General features: G+C 38.5%; 1 long non-coding RNA gene across 1 annotated transcript in view; it reads right to left on the reverse strand.

Annotated features, from left to right (window-relative positions):
- Positions 1-22,866, reverse strand: part of LOC307191783 — a 265,880-nt gene extending 243,014 nt beyond the window's left edge. The window contains exons 1-2 of the long non-coding RNA XR_013829833.1: positions 22,586-22,866; positions 7,736-7,810 (exon numbers count right to left, since the gene is read on the reverse strand). This is a non-coding gene — a long non-coding RNA (uncharacterized lncRNA). The remainder of the gene's footprint in view (positions 1-7,735; positions 7,811-22,585) is intronic.
- Positions 22,867-23,423: the final 557 nt, after the last annotated feature.

The raw sequence follows: 23,423 nt of genomic DNA on the forward strand, positions 1-23,423 counted from the left end.
TCCTCATGTCTTCTTTTCCCTTTCCAGTTGAAGGGAACTGGTTAGGAGGCAATCCCACTTTGATCAAGCAGATGGCAATAATGCCCTAAGGGATGCTTGTGCAAGCTGAAGAAAGGTACTTGGGTCCCTGAATGATCTTATGGAGCCAAGCTGCCCTGAACTGTTCTCCTTGTTATATACAAGAGAGAAAAATAAACTTCTATGTTCTTTAAGCCATTGTATTTAGCATCTGTTTGTTATAACAGCTTGACTTTAGCTAATATATTTCCCTTGAAGACTCAGATTTTTCTCATGATAATGAATGTCATATATTTGTGAGGACACAGGTAATGGATAGAGGATACAGGCCATAACTGTTAAATGGGGCAAAGTTCACACATCCACACTGGTATCCAATTATGATCAATGCTAACCAATTAAGTTAACCGTCCAAGAATCCTTACAAATATTAGTAATATTAATAAATGAATTTTGGTCTTAAGCAATTAAACATACAGTTTATTAAAGGAAACTAGGAAGCAAAGGGAATAAAAAGCCATCAGCGTTTCACACACAAAAAGATTTGGACCTTGTCTGAAACTTAACATCTGATAAGTGTTGCCAGAGTTAAATATTCAATCTTGGGATGTTTACAACGAGCTCCTTGTTTATCCAGAAAGTAGTCTGGGAAAATGTAAAGCATACTTTATATCTTACGTCTGACATTCATGTACTTATTGAGGTAATTTTCAGCCTCATTCATTTATTGCTGGCTCTGCAACCCTGCAAATGACAACCCTGATTTTGTGACATAGCAAGTCTTTGAGACCACTCATCCCCTAGAAATGTTTACATTTACTCGTGAAATGTTTACTTGCTTGTGAAATCTGCTTCTAGTTACTGGGGAAAGGGAAATGCTATGAATTTTTTAAGCAGAGAGGGGCTTTTGCATTAAAAAATTAATAGAAATTTAAAAGCAAAAGATTCTACCATGTCAGTCTACCTCATAAATAATAACTAATATTTACTGAGTGCTTATTATGTGTGAGGCACTATTCTAAATATTTTACATGTATTAACTCATTTTTCCTCACAACAATCTTGCAAGTAAGTGGCAGAGCTAAGATCCAGCTGAGACAGTCTGGCCCCTCTGACTACAACCCTCCTCTGTCTCGTTGGGGCTAGAAGACTAAAAAGAACAGTAATTAGTAACATGTTGTTATATACTACAGAATGTATATTATTAAACTGAATCCTCACAGCTCCATGAGGTAGAAGATATTATATCTGTTTCACAGATTAGGAAACATTAAAGAATTCCATCACTTGCCCAACATTACAGAACAAGAAATTAGCAGACTAAGGGCATAGGATTTGAACCTAAATTTTCTAATCCTAGTCCATCCTCTTTCATTTCAACAAGTTGTCAGAATTTTATTTGTCCAAAATATAAATAAGGTCTGATAATAACTTTGGTTTTGTTGTTTCCTATTGCATTCCCAGCACACAGCACAGTTCCTGGCACACAGTAGGGATTAAATAAATATTGAATGCATAAATGCATGAAGTAGGCCTTGAAGGTTGAGTAAATTTTGGTTTACCCTGTCAGGTTTGGAGTCAGGGGCTCAGGGGTCATATTTAAACAAAACCAAACCACCACCACCCTTACAGAAGGGCCTTGGCTGTATGTGTGGAGGCTCTTTGCCTTCTGAGCATTGGGAAAAAAGCCCTAGGGATATACCCAAAAGAAATGGAAACATATGTCCTCACAAAAACTTGTACTTGAATGTTCAGAGCAGCATTATTCACATTAGCCAAAAGGTGGGAACAACCCAAATGTCCACCGACTGCTGTGTTGACAAACAAAATATCATATATCCATACAATGGAATATTATTCATTCATAAAGATGAATGAAGTACTGGTACACGCTACAATAGAGATAAACCTTGGAAACATTATGCTAAGTGAAAGAAGCCAGTCACAAAGGCTACATGTCATATGATTCCATTAATATAAAATGTCCAAAACAGGCAAATCTATAGAGACAGAAAGTAGTAACTGTGATGGGCTGGGGTGAGGAAGAGATGGGAAGTTTGGGAAGTGACAGCTAAAGGGCATGAGTTTTCTTTTGGGGGTAATAAAAATGTTCTAAAATTTACTGTGGTGATCGTTGCACAACCCTATGAATATACTAAAAAACATTGAATTGTACACTTTAAATAGGTGAATATTATGGTATGTGAGCTACAGCTCAGTAAAGCTGTTATATATATTTTTAAAAAAAAGAGTTGATTAGGAAAGTCCTGGAAAATAGTAGAAACAATCCATTTCTCCCTTCCTTTCTTCCTTCCTTCCATCCTTCCTTCCTTTCTTGCTTGCTTGCTTTTCTACCATCCTGTAAGAGAGCTCTTTTCTGAAGAAATGCCCGATTTGTTTTCCTTTATTTTACAAACTCTTGTAAATCTGGTTTTCTCTGACCTCTCTCTGACAGCTTCTAAATCCCAGGGAGTTAGTTTCCTTGGTGGAATGATTTTTAATTGCAAGTTCTCTGTTGACTTTCAGTGGGTTCTTTGGTATTTGACAGTGGAGTCTGATGGTTTTGGCATTGGCCAATTCTTTCTCCCAGGTATCAACCAAACAAGTCTATGTATATCACAAAAGAATATAGTTCATGTTTACATGCAGCTTTTTAGGAAAAAACTTACTGCAATCCAGGCCTTTCTGTTTTCTCTGGAGTCATTTAAACAGCTATTTTGAGTATCAATTCACTATAAGAACATTGATCATGTATAGATTATATGTCACCCACTGTGTTATGCTCTAAGATTATAAACATAAGGTCTCTTCCATAAAGATATCTCAATTTAGAAAAGAAAGTAATCATGAACTAACTCTACATGCCATAAGAGAAATTCAGTGCAAGAACCCAGGAGATAGGGCTGGCAGTCTTCAGACAATGAAGGGGCAGGATGGGAGAAGGAAGAAGCAAGGTGAGGAGGGTGTCAACAAGTAGGGCCTTAAGGGATACGCAGGATTCCACTAAGCAAGAGAGGAAGTGAAGCATTCCAACAAGTGAAGAGCATAGGCCAAGGGCTTGGGGTTGTTGGTATGTTCCAATACAAGGCAACATAGGTTACCAATGGTCCAGTGACCTCAACCACCCTCTTCTGTGCGTATATACCCTGTCCATATTCTACCCCTCTCAGTCTCATCCAGGTTGCCAAGGCCTTTCCTTCTACCCCATATCCAACAGTTCAAAAAGAGAACACAGTAAGTGGATCCATGCTCTGCTTCATATACTCCTCATTTTCATGTACCCATAATTCCATTTAAAAGGAATTCCATTTCTGCCATCTGTCTAGCTCCAGAGTAGAGGAATCAGAGATGGAAAAACTTAACTCCAATACTTTGCCATTCAGATCATAGGCTTTATAAGGGTCCCATAAAAGCTCATTACCAGAGAGACATTTGGCATGGGGCACAAATTGGCATAGAAAGGATGCTGGAAACCTATTAAGGCAAGCTGAGGCAGCTCTAATATCACGCTGGAGCAGTGGTCTAGGATCACCGCCTCTGCTTACGCCCCATTGTACTGTTCAGATAGTGATGGCATATACTGACCTCAATTCTGCAGCAGCCATGTTTTCCAAGAGCGTTCTTCAACATCATCAGGGCAATGAAATTGAGTTACCTAAGGTTCTGAGGCCTTCATCTCTGATTCTTTGGTAAACTTGTTGGTACTAATTCCACTTGCACTCCCCAAAAGATCCTACCCTCGCTTAAGCAAAACCATTTCCCTATTTATTTTGGTAAAGTTGGGGATGCCTAGTTTAGACCCTATATCTGAGCACCTTCTTAGCAGCTACACCACTGGATCAGATGGTAGATGTTTAACCAATAACTAACCTCATATAGTTTAGATTCTTAAAATGTAACAGTGATTGAATATTAATACAAAACCAATAATTACAAGTATTAATATTAAATGGATAATCTAGGAAGATTCTTTAATTCAACTTATTAATTTTTCTTATACTCTGTAAAAATGAACTTAATTCAAATATGCAAAATAATTATTTTTCCAGTCATACCCCAATCACATTATTTATCATTCCTTCTATAGAAATCATCATGTATTGAAGTCAAAGATTTATGGAATCTCTTTAAAAAATAAATAATTCATTGAATGCAGGAGCTGAAGTACTGTAAACTTTATGAAAATCACCTGTACCGATCTTTCTTCTTGCTCATTCTAGTTGAGATACTTTTAGTCCTTTAACAGTTTTATGGAATCATGCTGCATCAATGGGGGGATAAAGAGTCAAAAATGGAAGGTACAAAAATGCATTTAAGAGGAGAGAAATGATTTATAAGATCATGCTAAATTGGTAGTGAGAGTGATAGATAAATGATATTTATTCCAAGATTAAATAACAAATTAATAAATGGACTATTTTAAATTTAAAAATTAAAAATTGCAGAATAAATTGGGCTCAGTTTTTTGTGTCCTGATTTGTTTTTTAAAGATATTTCAAGTTCAGTGATAAGAGCATGACCCAAAATATGTAAGTCAAAGTCAACTGACCACATAAACTGGCTTCCTGCTGCCTTGCAGACATAAAAGGGTTAAGATGGACTGTGATGAACTAGTACATTACATTTGAAATAACAATATTGTGGTTAATGTGAAACCACAATGTTCACTGACTTCTATAGGTCACTTTATAAATTCAAAATATTGGTCTCTCAGCAAGAGGTAGATGGTATAGTGAAAATAGATCAACACTCCCTCTGTGTCACTGCATGAGGCAGGAAGCTGCGATATTCTCCTCCAAAGGTCTTATGAATTATTTGGCTGGGATTGCAAAATCATACCCAGGGATCTGGCAGTAATTTAAGAAGGACTATACAGTGGGACCAGGCTGAATTTTCTGAAAGATGGTTTTTTGATCCTGAGATATGCTCAGTCACTTTAATTTAGTATCTATGTCTTGGAATTTGATTGTTGTGGTTGTTGTCACTTCATTATAAATGAGAAAGGTATTCAGTCATGCTGAATGAGGATATTTATATGTAAATAGAAGATGTTTTGCTTTGAAAATATCACTATTTCTGGGACTGAAGTGTATATGATTTTCCAAGTGCTACGGTAGCCATTTAAGAAAAAAAGGAAGAAAAAAAGAAGTCAAGATTTTAAAAGAACCAAAGACACTATGTATTTTGAATATTAATTTCATTCCATTTTATGTCTAATATTTAGTGTTCAAAAAAAAACAGACTTAGAAGCAGTCTACCTTACACAAATGATTCCATATGTTCATCTAAACCATTATTTTACAATGATAATGTTGAAGAGATATATGTTCATCAAAATATTTCACTGAGCATATCTTGTCCACAAACCCAGTGTTTTAATTGTTTTTTTTCCAAAACAACATGATGAACCCTGTCTAATGTTGCTTGATCTTCTACAACCTAACCAAAAGTGATAGAGGTTAAAAATAATATGAATAAGAATTATTAGACCCAGATAAAAAATTACATTAGAGTTCATTCCAAAAATTTCAGACCTCAATTTCATCATGTTTGATGTTCATTGAATTCATTTGAGTATTCATTTAGGATTTTCTACGTGCAAGGCAAGATAACATATGCTGGGAGGGAAATAAAGAAGCCTAAGATACTGTCATTGCTCTCAAAGAACTTTCAAACCAATGAGGGAGACATACATACAAAGTTCTAGGAGATGACTAATTTTAGCCTCTTAGTAACTCAGCAAACACCATCTTTGACTCTCGTACTTATATGTGTCATTTAGACCTCAAGTTGATTCCAGATCTACTTTCAAGGGGAACAAGTATTTCAAATTTTGCATCAAATATTCTTTCTTTAAGAGTTGTCTCATGAAGGGACTTCCCTGGCAGTCTAGTGGTTAAGACTCGGTGCGTCCACTGCAGGGGGCATAGGTTCAATCCCTGGTCTGGGAAGTAAGGTCCCGTGTGCCACAAGGTATGGCCAAAAAAAATAAAGGTCAAAGAGTTGTCCATGAAAAATTCTGTTTTCAAAAATTCGTAAAGCTTAAAACCACAATGAGATATTAACTCATGCCTGTTAGAATGGTCATCGTTAAAAAGGCAAGAGATAACAAATGCTGGCATGGATATGCAGGAAAGGAAACCCTTGTGCACTATTGTGGGATTATTAACTTATACATCCACTATGGAAAACAGTATGGAGGTTCCTCAAAAAATTAAAAATAGAACTACCATATGATCCAGCAATTCCACTTCTGGGAATATATCCAAAGGAAATAAAAGCACTAACTCAAAAAGATAACTGTGTCCCCATGTTCATAGAAGCATTATTTACAATAACCAAGACACAGAAACAACCTACGGATTCATCAATGGATGAATGGATAAAGAAGTTGTGATATTGATATTACTCAGCCATAAAAAACAAGGAAGTTCTACCATTTGCAACAACATAGATGAATCTTGAAGGCATTATGCAAAATGAAATAAGTCAGACAGAGAAAGACAAATACTGTGTGATCTCATTTATATGTGGAACCTATAAAACAAAAAACCAAACACCAAACTCATAGGAAAAGAGATTAGATTTGTGGTTACCAAAAGTGGGGGTGGAGGGATGGAGAATTGGAGAAAGGTCGTCAAAAGGTATAAACGTCCACTTACAAGATAAATAAATACTAGGGATATAATGTGCAACATGGTGACGGCAGTTAACAAAGGGGTATGATATATGGGAAAGTTGTTAAGAGTAGGTCCTAAGCATTGTCATCACAGGGAGATTTTTTTTTTTAATCTATGTGAGATGATGGATGTTAACTAGACCTATTGTGGTAATCATTTCACAATATATGTAAATCAAACCATCATGTTGTACACCTTAAACTTATACAGTGATATACGCAATTATTTCTCAATAAAACTGGAAAAAACACTAAGCAGTATTTAGAAAATTATGCTTGCTGATTAAAGCTTTAAAAAAATTATATAATTAGTAAAAACTGTTAAAGAGAAAAAATTCTTAAAGAGATGTAAAATATCTATTATCAAAATATAAGTAAGCAAATGATCATTTTTGTAGCTGAAATTTTAGCATTAAAATGTTGGGATTTGGGGGGCTTCCCTGGTGGCGCAGTGGTTGAGAGTCCGCCTGCCAATGCAGGGGACACGGGTTCGTGCCCCAGTCCGGGAAGATCCCACATGCCGCAGAGCAGCTGGGCCTGTGAGCCATGGCCGCTGAGCCTGCGCGTCTGGAGCCTGTGCTCCGCAACGGGAGAGGCCACAACAGTGAGAAGCCCGCGTACCGCAAAAAAAAAAAAAAAGTTGGGATTTTTATGGAATGTATGGTTAAAATATACATATGATTCAATAAAAATATTCCACACTATTCTTACTTGCAAAAAAATTACTTTTGTATTTTCAGAGTCACAACAATCCATTACTTTTGTTGATATAATAGAGAAAAAGCAATATTTGTCATACTCTTAATTATTAGGTACTCCATACTATATAAACCAACATTTAAACACACACTTTTGGGAATGATGTTACTAACCTATTCACAATTTTTGAGGCTCTGTATAAATTTTCGCTTGGTGCTATGATACACTTGTGGATGCAAGTTCAAATAAAAATATGAAAGGACTCCTGGGAAATAACCACCAGACAAGTGAAATTCAACAAGTTCCCAATATCCCAATTAATATATCCCCGAGACTTACTTATAAAATCTCACAGTAACTGCAATTTCAGGGACGGAAGGACAGTAGGAAGGTCTCCATCTGTAGATCCAGTCTCTGGAAATGAGGCAAATACCAAAGTGAGACGTGCTGGAGAAAGGGCACAATCCTCTGATCAACCACAATAGAGGGAAGATACAGAAGAAGTGCTAGCAACCTCTGCCTACTTGTATTCTCTGCAAAAATTCATGCCCAGCAAGGATAGAGCAAACAGTAAAGCCAAACAGTCTGCTTTAGGTACTTAGAATGGTTTATTCTTCACAACTGTATGAAATTAATACTACTATGCTCTCCTTTCACAGATAAGGGAACTGCACATAGGGAGTTAAGTAATTCACCCAAGATGACCGTGAACAAGAGCCAACATTCACATCACTGTACTCTTAGCCAGTACACTCCACCTTAAATTTTTGGATGATATATCAGCCATTGTGGTCACACTACACCTATCTGTAACATTCCAATATCAGGAAGTCACAAGGACAATGGACAGACCAGGGCAACACAAACAAGCTAATGCAAGTCATTAGGGGATCATTATGGAAATCCCATATTCCTCCTATTTATAGAGACACTGAAAATGTGGAGTCAGAGGTAGTATAATGTAGCGATGGAGCATAGAATTTGTAGTCATGTTTGTCAAGTGCCTCCATGAGCTGGACCCCAGAAAACTAAACCCAGTCTGCTATTCACTTGAAAATTGGTATCCAAAGCCAACAAGCCAAGAGCCTTACAAACTAGAGGCCCATTCATTAAGATTAAGATTGAGATTAGAATATTGACCCTCATAGTAGAGGATCCGAGAGAAACTGGGGGGCTTGGGGCAGGGGGGCAGGTAGTCAAAAGGGCTATTGCCAGAAAGGAGCGGGAAATGTCATGGCCCTTTCCCTGAGAAAAGTTTTTTTAAAGGGTAATGCCAATGCAATGTGCCTGGGGTCACTTCTCAGAGAGAGGAGGACAAGTTCCAGAGGAGCGGTCCTGTGCTCCCAGAAAGTCTAGGAGGGACTGGCCTAAACCAGGTCTGACTTTCTCTGGATACACCTAGGTGCTAGTATTCTGGGAAACTTGTTCACATTTGCATTATGTCCTTGACAGCATTGTGCTGCAAATGCATACAGACAGATCTCCCTACTGGACTGCTTGAGGGTAAGAACCATACCTTTTCCACTGTGGATGCCCAGCCCCAAGCAGTGTCTATCATACAGTGAGCACTCCATAATTATTGAATGAATAAATGTACAAATAAACCAATCAAAGTAATCAATGGGGAAAAGCCTTACTGACCCTGCAGCAACCAAGGGTAGCCCTACAGCTCTTTAGGATTCAAAAATGTTATCCAATTTGTGGCACAAAGTTATCACTAACTGCATATTCAAGTTTTGAAACATTGTTTTATTAGCTATTCAGCAGCACTTATGATAGTGCGAAAATGATGAAATCAAAATGAATTAAGGCATATAAAGTATTATACTATAACAGAACAAAGTGCCTTTTTAAAGATATAAACTATATAGCCTATAAAAATTATATACCCTCTTCAAACCTCAGTTTTCTCATCTGTCAAATGGGGATAATAAATTACTCAAAGGTTTAATTGCATTTTATACATATAGCAATTTAAGCTTGACAAATGAAAGTCATAGATAATTATAATTAATATTAAATTTACTCCCTCAGAACATCAGAAACTAGTTACCTGTTCTTGCATAACATATAATTAAGACACAGTAAGAAATTAATTCAGTTGTACATCTTACAGTGGTCCATAATTCATGTGCTTATAAAAATAGATGTAGAGCTTCCCTGGTGGCGCAGTGGTTGGGGGTCCTCCTGCCGGTGCAGGGGACGCGGGTTCATGCCCCGGTCCGGGAGGATCCCACAGGATGCGGAGCGGCTGGGCCCATGGGCCATGGCCGCTGGGCCTGCGCGTCCAGAGCCTGTGCTCCACAGCGGGAGGGGCCGCAGCGGTGAGAAGCCCGCGTACAGCAAAAAAAAAAAAAAAAAAAAAAAAAGATGTAGCTAGAGATAAAGAGACAACTATCTAACAGGCCAAGTTAAAAAGCATCTAGTTACCCAGTGGTAGAAGACAATGCATATTAATAGAGCTGTTAGAGAATATTCTGTTTTCTAGGAAGAAAGAAAAAGGGAAAGGAAAGGAAGAGTAAAAGCAGTTAGGAGTAAGTAATGCCTGTGATGTTCCAAACACTTTGCTAAGTAATATACTTCCTTTCATTTAATCCTCACAACTGCCCTATGAGATAGATACTCTTATCATCCGATTTTTAGAGAAGAAACTGATGCTTAGAGAAGTAAAACTACTAGCCCGAGATCACATAATCAGATCACATAATCAACCCAGGAACGTTGACTCCATTGTACTTCATCACTAAGAAATCAAAGAGGTGCAATAAAAACTGCAAGTAAATTACCTCCTTCATTGTTATAACCTGTTTCTTTTTTTAATTGTTTGATTAGAACTCTGAGCCCATTGAACTGAGTTTCTGAGGCCTTTAACTTTGCATTCCCAAAAATAACAACCTGAAAAGAATATTTTGAGTTGGGAAGGCTTAAAAACAAAATCACACATATACATGTTAACTGCTTTGGAAGTGAAAGATTAGTTTGAGGGTGTTTCTTCAAGCCACATGTTTGGGGTTTTTTTAAAGGTATTTCTTGAAATTAATTTTAATTTTTCTCTATGTAATACATGTACATGGTGTACAAATCAAATACTATTAAAAAGCCTTCCCTATCCCATTCCCACTTCTGTCCACCATCCCCCCAACAAAATGCTACAGCCCAAAGAAACCACTTTTAGTAATTAAGTACCTATTTTCAAATTGTAAGTATATAAAATTTTTTCGTATCACCTATTGATTTTCTAACATGGATGATATGAATGATGATTGAGATCTCTTATACCACCTCACCTCCCTTCCAAAAAAATACACATTTATCTCCCCCATCCACCCAATATAATTACCTCAAAAATTTTATTTAGATCAATAATTGATATTTACTCTATTACAACTACATAAATATCGTTTACTATTGAGCCAAGTGGTATTTTCTTATTATGTTTCCTCTCTCATTAAGCTTTTTTGTTTTTCCTGTAGGTATTAATTTCATTGATTTCACATTGATTTAGTTTTCTATGTGCTTATGGCTATTTTTTCCCCAAAGGCTATAACATTTGTCAAATGTTCATCAATTTTTCTAAAGGTTTATGCACATCAAATAACCCATTACTTCTGTATTTTTTCTTGAAATCCTCCCTCCCATAGCTTCCTGTTTCAATACAGATTGGTGGCTCTCTCTAAACCTAATTACCCATTTGTCACTCTTTCCTTCACCTATTTTCTTTGGTTGGATTGTTTCCTGGATTCCATGACTATTTTTTTCTCGGTTTACTTTCTGGTTCTACTTTGCTCTCTCATGTTCTTCCATTATTATTTTGATAGGTTTCTGAAGAGAAGACAAGAAATAATACATGTTCAATGTGCTATATTTAACTAGAAGTCCCTAAATCTCATTTACTTCAGAAACTATTCACATCGAGGTAGCTTTTGATAATGGAATTAGATTTGTTGTCTTTATTCATTAAAAAGAAACCAACATGATGAGTATAGGTGCAATTTAAAATAATCATCATCACCAGTAGTTAACTGACTAGATTAAGTATATAATTTGATTGTTATGACTACCTGCTATACAGCTGTATAGCTTCCCAGTGGCCTTTAGTTAGGTGAAGGGAGGATAAAAGTATTTCATGCTACTTTTCAGAGTCTATATGAGGGATTTAAACATATTTGGATAAAGGCAAACTCTAGTCAACTTTATTCTTTTGAGTACAATTTTTCTCCTTCAATACATAAAGCTTTTGTCGCAATTGGTGGCTGTTTCCTCTGCTGAAGAAATATGGCAGAATCAACTTCACCATCATGAAAAGTAGAAAAATCAACCTCTTCATGACTAGAAAAGAACTTAGTGCCAAATGCATGCACAAAATAGTTATAATTTTAGATTAGATTTTCAATAAAAATTATTAAGTAGGGATTTAGACAGTAAATAGGAATGTAAAGAGGTAAAAAACTAAACACATCAAGGTAAAGGAATAAATACAGTCCACATTCTTTGACTCTGGGGTTAGATATATTCCAGAATTTAAAATTTTTCACATTTTAGAAAAGTTAATTTTCTACATACTACATAATAACAGAAACTGATGCAGCAGTCTGTAATCAACAATATTTCTACATTAAATTGTATAAACAGTGACACAAAGTGGAAACAAAAAACCAAAACAGCCTCACATCCATTCAAGTAAGGTTTTAGTGCCAAACTTACAAACTTTCCACTTTCAAAATTAAATGCAAATAAGAAATTGTAAACTATGATTAAAGGAGAGACAAAATTAGGATTACCAGTAGACCACCCAAAAACACCTCAGAGGATTAACTGGAAAATTATAATAAGAATTTATAAAGGAGTTTTTAAGAATTATTATAAAGAATTTATAAGAATTTTTTTAAAAGATAAAGATCAAGAGTACAAGAGTAGGTTTCTACAGATAAAGTTCTGAGAGAGGATTCCTTTCCCTGTAACTATCAATGGAGAAATATTCAACTTCGACTTTTTTCCCTAATACAATAATAACAACATTAGGCTGAATTTATTGTACATGTGTCAGGGGAGGGGTATGATGAAAGAGAGCTGAAATAACTATTATTTAAACATATCTACAACGTGCTTCCAGGTACATGGTATTATATAAGGAAAGAACAATGCCTTTTAAGAGTTTAAAATCTAAAACAACACATTAGAACAGATAAAATTAATAGATATATAGAGAGAACATTACATCTTTTTTTTTTTTTTTTTTTTTTTTTTTTTTTTTTGTGGTACGTGGGCTTCTCACTGTTGTGGCCTCTCCCATTGAGGGGCACAGGCTCCGGATGTGCAGGCTCAGTGGCCATGGCTCACGGGCCCAGCCGCTCCGCAGCATGTAGGATCTTCCCGGACCAAGGCACGGACCCATGTCCCCTGCATCAGCAGGCAGACTCTCAACCACTGCGCCACCAGGGAAGCCCTAGAACATTACATCTAAAAGGAGCAGAATACACATTCTTTTCAAGTGCACACAGAACATTCTCCAATATAGATCACATGATAGGCCATAAAATAACTCTCAGTAAATTTAAGAAGACCGAAATCATATCAAGCATCTTTTCTGAACACAACAGTTTGAGACTAGAAATCAACTACAAGAAAAAAACTGCAAAAAACACAACACATGGAGACTAAACAATATGCTTCTAGACAATGAATGGATCACTAAAGAAATCAAAAAAAAAAAAAAACCTGGAGACAAATGAAAATGGGAACACAATAATCCGAAATTTATGGGACAGAGCAAAAGCAGTTCTAAGAGGAAAGTTTATAAGTGATACAAGCCTACCTCTGGAAATCAGAAAAATGTCAAATAAACAACCTATGCTAATACCTAAGATGATACAAACAAATGGAAAGATACACCATATTCATAGATTGGAAGAACTAATATTGTTCAAATGGCCATACCACCAAAAGTAATCTACAGATTCAATGCTGTCCCTATCAAAATACCAATGGCATTTTTCATAGAACTAGAACAAATTCTAAAATTTGTATGGAAACAAAAAAGACCCTGAATAGCCAAAATAATCTTGAGAACGAAGAATTTGCTCCCTGATTTCAAACTATAGTACAAAGCTACAGTAACCAAAACCATATAATACTGGCACAAAAACAGACATAGATTGAGAGAACAGAATAGAGAGCCCAGAAACAAACCCACACTTCTATGGTCATTTAATCTACAACAAAGGGAGCAAGAATATACAGTGGGGAAAAGACAGCCCCTTCAATAAATGGTGCTGGGAAACCTGGACAGCTACACACAAAAGAATCAAACTAAACTATTTTCTCATACCACACAAAAAGAACTCAAAACAGATTAAAGACTTAAATGTAAGACATGAAACCATAAAACTCCTAGCAGAAAACACAGGCAGTATGCTCTTTGACATTAGTCTTAGCAATATTTTTTTTACATCTGTCTCCTCAGGGAAGGAAAACAAATGCAAAAATAAACAAATAGGACTACATCAAACTAAAAAGCTTTGCACAGTGAAGGATACTATCAAGAAAATGAAAAGATGGCCTATTGAATGGTAGAAGATCCCTACAAATAATATATTTGATAAGGGGTTGATATCCAAAACATACAAAGAACTCATATAACTCAACATCAAAAAAGAAACAAATTTTAAAAATGGGCAAAGGACCCAAATAGACATTTTTTCAAAGAAGACATACAGATGGCCAATACACACAGGAAAAGATGCTCAACATCACTAATCATCAGGGAAATGCAAATCAAAACCACAATGAGATATCACACCTGTCAAAATGGCTATCATCAAAAAGACGACAAATAACAAGGGTTGGTGAGATAAGGGAACGCTTGTGCACTGTTGGTGGGATTATAAATTGGTGCAGCCACTATAGAAAAGAGTGTGGAATTTCCTAAAAAAAAATAAAAATAGAACTACCATAGGATCCAGAAATTCCACTTCTGGGTATTTTCCCAAAGAAAACAAAAACACTAATACGAAAAGATATGTGTACCCCTATGTTCACTGCAGTATATTTAAAATAGCCAAGATATGGAAGCAACCTAAAGTGTCCATCAATAGGTGAAGGGATGAAGAAGATGTGGTATATTTATACACAATGGAATATTACTCAGCCATAAAAAAGAATGAAATCTTGCCATTTGTGACAATATGAATGGACCTAGAGTGTATCATACTAAGTGAAATAAGACGAAGACAAATACAGTATGATTTCACTTACATGTAGAATCTGAAAAAACGAACAAACATAAGAAAACAGAAACAGATTCATAGATATAGAGAACAAACAGGTAATTGCCAGAAGGGAGAGGGATGGGAGATAAGTGAAAGAGGTGAAGGAAATTAAGAAGTACAAACTTCCAGTTGAAAACTAAATGAGTTATGGGGATGAACTGTATAGCATGGGGAATATAGTCAATAATATAGTAATAGCTTTTTGTTTGTTTTTTTTTTTTTGCGGTAAGCGGGCCTCTCACTGTTGCGGCCTCTCCCGTTGCGGAGCACAGGCTCCGGACAGGCAGGCTCAGCGGCCATGGCTCACGGGCCCAGCCCCTCCACGGCATGTGGGATCTTCCAGGACCGGGGCACGAACCCGTGTCCCCTGCATCGGCAGGCAGACTCTCAATCACTGCGCCACCAGGGAAGCCCAGTAATAGCTTTTTTATGGTGACGGATGGTAATTAGACCTATCATGGTGATCATTCTGTAATGTACAGAAATAAAGAACCAACATGTTGTACACCTGCAACTAACATATTATTGTAGGCCAGTCACACTTCCGTTTAAAAAAAAAAAGAGTTTAAACTCTAAGGCAACAGTTTTAACACAAATGGAGTCATTTAGTGCAGGATATTAAGGTCATTAAATGAGAAAAGTGTCTAAACTACAGGGCTCTGAATCCTGTTTACTTTGGCCCCATTCTGAATTTATGTAACTTACCCTACCTGCTTCTCTCCTGTAGATATTTGGGATTGTCAGCTCTAACTGAAGACCTGCAGGAAAGACCTGGAGAGGAGCTGCCAAACTCCTCAAGTAAGCTCTTGAGCATACTCCAAACAGTCCACCCTTGAGTCCATGGTTTCCTACCTCAGCTGTAAATTAGAATCATCTGTCAAAACTCTTTGGAGGAGTTTTCAAAATTCCAATCCCCAGGCCACATTCCAGACGAATTAAATCAACTTCTGAGTGTCAGGCCCAGACATCAAGATTTCTGACACCTTCTCAAGAGAGTATGACAGTACAGCCAAGGTTAAAAACAACTGAGACTCAAGGGAGAACACAAAGGATGTGATGGCCATGCTTCAAGATTATGCATTCAAGTTCATAGCAATTGAGCAAGGACTATCAGATAGCACCCTCGCAGATGCCTTATTACAATGCTTCCTGGGGATTTGGGTAGAACATAATAGAGTAATTAAGGCAATTTTCTGATTTCTCTGCTGTTGAACATTTAACAGTTTAGAATAGAAACGAAGCTGAAAGAAAAAGAACAGGCAAACCTAAGAGTTACTTGAAGCTGAAGTCCGGATGCAGTCACAGCTAGCTTTAGGTTAAATGACTCCCATCTTGCTAAAATCTACAGTACAGTTGTAATAGCTGACAGACTGATCTTCCAAATAACAAAAAGTCTTCTCATTTTTTCTCAACAATTAAAAAGAAGTAATAAAGTTCTTTTCTTTTTCTTATTTAGTGTTTTATTTAGTTTTAATTCTAGTTACTCTGCTCAAATCTCTGGGTATGTATTCGTGTGTGTAGAAATCTCATATTCTTGGTTATTTATGTCACTAAGTCTCTGGAAGGTAAGTAGCTGGGCATGGTATTCTTTGGCAAAATACTCTTAGGTCTAGAAAATAATTTTGAATTTCTAAATGGAAAATATCTTCAGAATTCATGTATTTCTCCCACAATTTGTATTTAGAGTCTTCCTAGGAACTTGGTGTGCTGTTTGTTGGCTCTAAAGTCTGTGTCATTGGAACTGCCCCAAACCCACCTGTAGAGTGATCTAAATTTCTGGGGCAAGAAATTAGAATTACTACTTTACCATCAAAAATTTTGGGATGATTAAAAACTAATTCAAACACACAACCACACACCAGCCAAGGAAAAAGAAAGTGCAAATGAACTTTGATTTTGTCTCCACCAATTCCATTCAACTCAAAGCTGCAGAGTTTAGCCAGAACGAGCCCAGTCACCAACCGATAGAAAAATCATTTGATTCTCTATATTCAAGTTCCTCTGACAAATCCAAGCCATTAATTCCGAATTAGTAGAATTTGCTACTTCCAAACACAAAAGACTCTTTGCTTATGTCCACATGTCTTATGTGGGACGTCAACAGATTAGTCCTTATTTGGAAGGAAACCTAACCTGAACCTTGTCCTTTCCTCTTCCATTCACTAACTATTCCTGGCTATGCAAATACACGAATGTGCATGGTAGAACATAAATTATGGCTAACAGTTTGACATCATTGTTTTATTAACAAACACAACTCAAAGCAAAATAATTAAATAGGGACACATAGTAAAATAAACATTCCAATGACCTTTCAGACTGAAAAGTTCTGCTCTACAAATAAAGGGGAGAACAATACAATTACAGGATAGTACTTGTACAGAAGTACTGAATATGCGATAAACCCTTGACCAGCCAGCCAGTCATCTCATCTCTTCCATCACAGAAAAGGTTGAAAAGAACAGGACAGCTGTAGTGTCCTGACTTTGAGACTCACTGGTGAATGGAATGACAGATGTAGAGCAGTGTCCCAAAGTGGGCAGGACCTCACCCCTGACAAACAAAACAGAATGACAGTCTTGGAGCCCCATTTACTTCAATGAAAAAAAAAATTTAAGCCAGCTGTCTTTTTTATGTATACAAGATACTGGTACAAGGTAGTATTTACAGATTAAGTCTCAGAACACCATTTTACCCGATAATCCAAGCAAAACACCAACAATTAGTTTTTCCCTAACTCATTATTACCTTTTAATTATATGTGTGTGTGTATATATACACATATGTATATATTATATGCTACAGCTCCATCTATAGCTTTATCACATGTGTCAAATAATAAGGGCAGCTCTAGATGTGTCTTAGGTTTACCCAAAAAAAATCTGAAAAATGAAAATTTTAATCTTCAGAATGTTCCACATCTGTTACATGTATCTTCTTATAATCCACCAAAGACCCTTAGGTTTTGTCTTCTTGAAACTCCCTACTGACCCAAAGTAATGATTTGTACAACTCATTAAACACATATTCAATTCTCTACCATATGTTGTGCTGGTGACTTCCTGCACTTTTCCTCTCCTACTCAGTGACTGTAAATATCTTGAAATCAGGTGTCTATTGATTATTTTTTTTGTTTTGGGGGATTTTTTTCCCTACAGTAGGTGCTCCGTAAAAAGGGCTATTTCAGATACCTTATCTCATTGGAGCCTCAGAGCCATCTTGTGGAGTTGGCAGGGCAAGTAATAGCCCTATTTTAGAAATGAAAAACCTGAGGCTCAAGCAGGTTAAGTGATATGTCATCTAACCTAATACAGAGAATCAGTGGGGAAACTGGAAATAGAAACCAGTTTTCCCAATTTATAAGTCAGTATTCATTATACATATAGCTTCTCCAATGTATGGACAAGTATATCAATTGTAAAAGTACTTTTATTCTCAATTTCTTTACGTTAACTAGTACTAAGAAATTTCCCAGGGACAGAGACAATAACCATTACTAGTTGTCAAAAAACATGTTTTATAATTTAGGTCATACATTTCTGAAGCTTAAATTCTGATTAAAATTATTCATTCTGCAGTTCTTGGCTTAATAGGATTAACACAACCATCAGCACTTTTGCTTTGCCTTGACAAATAGCTTTAGAAGATAAAGACTTTATTGAAATATAGTAGAGAGACATGTTTAAAAATGTGAGCTATTTACATAAGAATAAAAGAAAACATTAAATTACATTTAAATAGTTAAAGTAACAGTGATTCTAACCCAAGGAGGTAATGGTATGTATAAAATTTAAAGTTCCCGCTAATTCTTACATAAAGCTGTATGAATTTCACATCTGAAAAACTGCAAAAATTCATCAACATTTATTTGTAAGATGGCTTTAAGGTCCACGCAGTTAGAAGTTGACTTTCCATAGAAGAGAGAATGATGCTAATGAGTGAATATTAAGTATAAGGCACTAACACTACAGAGGTAAATATGTAATTATATACATTTCCAAAAGTGGGATAAATCACACATTAAGTTATACCATAATTCAAGCACTTGTAAGAGGCAAGAAGATGTACTTGATAGCCTTTGGATAATTACTTTTAATTAACATGCCTATATTATAAAAGATATAAGAATATTTTAAATTAGGAATGTAAAAATATTCAATACAAGAAAAATATGGATCTTTAAAGCTAGGGGAGGGCAACCATTGGAAAGAGGAGTGGGTTTACTTCTTCTGCTTATCCATAAAGGCCAAGTCTAGACATTCATAATTACACCAATTAATTGGCCATTTTGGCTAAATTATGTAAATTGTCTGCATACACTTCTCAAAGTACATAACTGCCAATGCTATTTTCAGTTTGGTCAAGTCTACACTAGCTAGCAAAATGAAGTGGATAATTAACACAATTATTCTGCAAATTTAGATCAAACATTAATTAAGGTAAAAGCAGATTAAATTTGCGGGGGAGAGGGGCTTGGATTGGAATATAAATGTTCGTCTCGTGTTCCATAGCATGTCAAAAAGGTCTTCTGTTTCTTGAATTGTTTTTGAAATCTGATTTCAAAATACTTAGTATATATTGTTTCTATAATAATTCTTTAATCAGGTTCTTAAATTCCCAAGACACCTAGGTAATACAATAGTATTTTAGATTATTTATGCCAGCATTGGCTTAAATCTCATTTCCTAAGTTCACAGACAACACTGATAAAATTTATGGACATTCTGAACTCAAAAATAAAGTCAATAGAAAGCTTTTTAAAAATCAACAATAAGAATATATTCTATATAGGCATTATAGGTAGACAAAAGAATGTCCTTTACCAGAAGTGTGCTGAAGCATTTAAGAGTGAAGTGCAATGATGTTCATAATTTAAATGGGTAGAGACAGAACTATGTGCATGTACATGAATATACAAACAAGAAAACAATTTTATTCCATATCTACCTATTTAGGTACAGTATGTTGACACCTATCTATCTATCTATCTCTCTATCTATCTATCTATCTAAAGGGAGAGAGAGAGGGAGAGAACCTAAGCAATTGTCACAAAATGTTAACAATGTTAACCTAGATGAAAGGAATATGGGTGTTCACTGAAATGTTTCATTGTACTATTATTTCAACTTTTCTGTAGGTCTGAAATTTTTCAAAATAAAAAGTTTGGGGAAATATACACTTTAAGCTTCACATTAAATAACTAATAAATATTCAGTACCCATCAAACCCCCACGAATATGATACCCTGAGATCGAACATTCGGCAGTACCTCATTTCTTAAAACCATACTGTGAAATCTATACTAAAGATTCTTTCCAATAGACCTTAAGTGAGCACTTTAAAATATTCCCAAGGTTTCCCATGCAGGGTATAGTTAAAGAGCATTCCACTTGAGATCTTTGCCTGAAAGGCCCTATAGAATTGCAAAGTATCATTATTAAGCAAATGTTCCTGGGCCCTTGGGTGGTTCACTTAAAACACATTTCACTGTATTGAATATTCAGTGCCAAAAGCACACTGTTCACTGTTAAGATTTGCAATTTAAACTCAGTTGGGAGAAGTAAAAGGTTCTTGTAATTTGCCTATACTGTATTGCACTGATGTAGTGGCTTTCATTGATAATTAAGTTCCAAAAATATGAGTTAGAGTGTGTGAACAATGGAGGAAAGCTAACCTTTCTATTATAGCTTTAGCTCTTGACTTCTTGTATTTAAGATTACAGATGCTCCATTAAATCGATTTTGTGTTTAATCTCCTCTTTAAAAACAGTGAATGCAAGTCCCCAACTTTCTTCCCTTTGAGAGAACCCAAGTATTTGACAATGAAACCTACAAGGCTCAAACCAGATGATTAACACCGCCCACTGGGGATAAGAAAACTTTAGCATGTCTCTTTTTCGGGAGTTTTCCTCAACTAACGCTCACTGGATTGGAATGTCAAAATACATTTCACACTAGATTTTCAAATAAATTTTTTGGCGTAATCAGATTTGAGAGTGCAGGGGGTGCATTTAAAATGATAAGATTAATTATGTTCCCTTTAAATACATAGATACGCTTTTAAAAAACAACAGAGAAATTTTCAACAGTAATGTGGCTTTTTAAAAAAGTTTCTTTCCAATATCTTTTCTGCTTACCTAGTTCTTGTGCCCTGTTTTAACACTTTCAGGTCCCTCAGTAAAATATAAAACAAAAATATGGAGAATATAGGACGGAAAAAAATCAAAAATTTAGAAAGAAAAGCAGACAGGAGATTGTCTTTATACCAAAAGGAAATTACTTGATTCCCTTTTGAATTTGTGCTGGAGAGGCAGGACCTATCTCTCTGGTTCAGGCTTTCAGTGTGGGGAAATGACCAGCTGAACTATGGCGTTCACATCTATGCAGCCTCACTTTCTCAAGCACCACTGGCGCTAGGATTACACTGCAGCATTTGGTCAGTCTCGAATTTAGAGCTTCTGGCAAGAAAATCCCATTCATACTCGATATACAGCTTACCTTCAGGAGGTAAGACTGCCTTGGCAGTGAGAACACAAGCAGTGCATTTGGGAATCCCTGTGGAAGATCCTCTCCCCACTTCTACGGGAAGAGTGGTGAGGAAGGAATGGTGTAGCAGTGATTCTCAAGTGCGGTACCCGAATCTGCAGCTCAGCATCACGTGGGAACTACTTGGAAATGCAAATTAGCCGTCCCCACCCCAGACCTACTTAAGCAGAAGCTCTGGCGATGGGGCCCAGCAATCTGCGTTTAACTAGCCCTTTGGGTGATTCTGATGTATTATCGCTGACAGAGAAACGAGAATATAAATTTTCCAAAGGAGCTTTTACATCCAGTCGGGTCAAAACCTGGAGGGGGAGACGAGGGGAGCAGGAGGTTCAACCACCGCCCGGGTGGGATGGGTCCCAGGCCCCCTGACCTGTCCGCGACCCCCTCCCGCACCCCTGCGGCCCCAGCGGCGGGGGGTGGGCACCCCGCCCCGGCCTCACCGCCCACCTCTCTCCGCCCCTAGGCCGCGCCGGCCGCCCAGCAGGAGTCAGGTCGACGGCCAGGGCGCGGCGGGCCCCTCCCGCGGCCGCGCGTGCCGGCCGCAACCCCCTTCCGCCCGGCCTGCCCCTTTGTCCGCCCCGAGGGCGGCACCTTCCCGCCCGCGGGGTGTGCGAACCCTCGGGGGGTGGGAGAGGAGGAGGGACCGGGGAGGGAAAGAGGAGGAGCGGGGCGGGCGGCTGAGTGCCAGGGTAAGGAGCCGCCGCCTCACACCCGACTCCCGTCCCGTCCGGCCCGCGGAAAGAGGCTTCTGTGGACGGCCCGGGAGTCCCCGCGAAATGACCGCCGCGGGGCGGGATGGTGCCTCCCCCTTGGCGGGAGCCGACACAGCCTTCCAGGCCGGGAAGCCGCGGAGGCCGGCGGCGTCCGAGCCGGGCCAAGCGCGGAGCCGGCGGCGGCGCTCGGCGGGAGAGCGCGGCTAAGCGGAGGGGAGGGCCGGAGGGTGGGGCGGGGCGGGGCTGGGCCGGGCCGCGGCGGAGCCCTGCGCCCGCGCCTCCGCCTCCCGCTCCGGCTGCCGCCGCAGCCCGGACCGCGCGGGCGGGCGGGGACGCGTGTGCCCCCCGGCGGGCGGCCTGCGCCCGGGGCCAGAAGGTGCGAGGCGGCGCGGGCCTGCGCGCTAGGCCGGCAGTGGCTGGCGCGCGGGTCCCGGGACGGCCGGCAAACGCGGTGGGGGCGGGGGCGAGGGGAGAAAAGAAGGGGGAGTGCAGGTTCTGTGACTGCTGGGTGCCGGTCTGTCAGAGATTCCGGCTCCAGGCTCCGGAAGACTGCCGGGAAGGCCGACGACCCCTCGTTTGCAAGGTCTTCCTGACCGCCTCCCAGACAACCGTCGCTCATTTCTTCCCCACTGCGACGGGTGGGGAAAGTTGTCCACTACTCACCTTTTATCCTAGAGTCCCCAAGGACGGGATACTAAGCTGACTTCTTGGGGAGCTTCAGCTGCGGAAAAACGCTGGGCGGTTGCCACCTTTGCAGGCGGATGTGAGGGGGAGCGTCTCCTCTTCCTTCTAATCCCCCTACCCCACCCCTCGGCTACAGTCTTGGGTTTTTCCTTGCCTGTCTCCCGAACTCTTAGATAGCCACAGCACAGAGAAGGGACATGAAACCAAAAGTACCCTCTGGAGGGCAAAACACCCCGGGGATACGTGCAAGCCGAGAGCGGGAGCACCTCTGCGGTTGCCCGGACAATTAATCGCGGGAACGCAGGGATCTTCGCGGCTTCCTGTGGCTACGGCGGTCTCCGCGAGTCTTGCCCCTGCGCAAAGCGTGGTGGCTGGCGACGCATTACGTGATATCCGCGAGGTTCTCCCCTCCAGCTGAGTTATGAACTTGCACAGATCAGGCCTTTTTAAAGTCGACAATTAAAGTTGACTTTAATTTCCTCCCGCAGATTTCTAAACCTACAATTTTCCTACTTATTTCTGACCGTTCTGGAATTTCTGTTCTTAAATCTTAGGTACCTAAGGGGAAGGAAATTCGAATCACCGAAGCTTACGAGAAAGAACAGTTTTGGTCAATACTCAGCTGGTCAATCAACAGCAAATCGCCTAATAAAACAAGTTGTGCATATCTGTCTAAGGTTTATTTTGAAACTTTACGTATATCAATTGGCCTATTTTCAGTTCAATCTGCTAAAATCTGTTGAAACACTGAAATTGAGCAAAACACTCTTTTTAATGCCATGATACCAGTCAGTCAATAAAATCGATAGTGCGGGTG

Source organism: Stenella coeruleoalba (genome assembly GCF_951394435.1).
Source record: "Stenella coeruleoalba genome assembly, chromosome: 9".
In the NCBI taxonomy this organism is placed as follows: domain Eukaryota; kingdom Metazoa; phylum Chordata; class Mammalia; order Artiodactyla; family Delphinidae; genus Stenella; species Stenella coeruleoalba.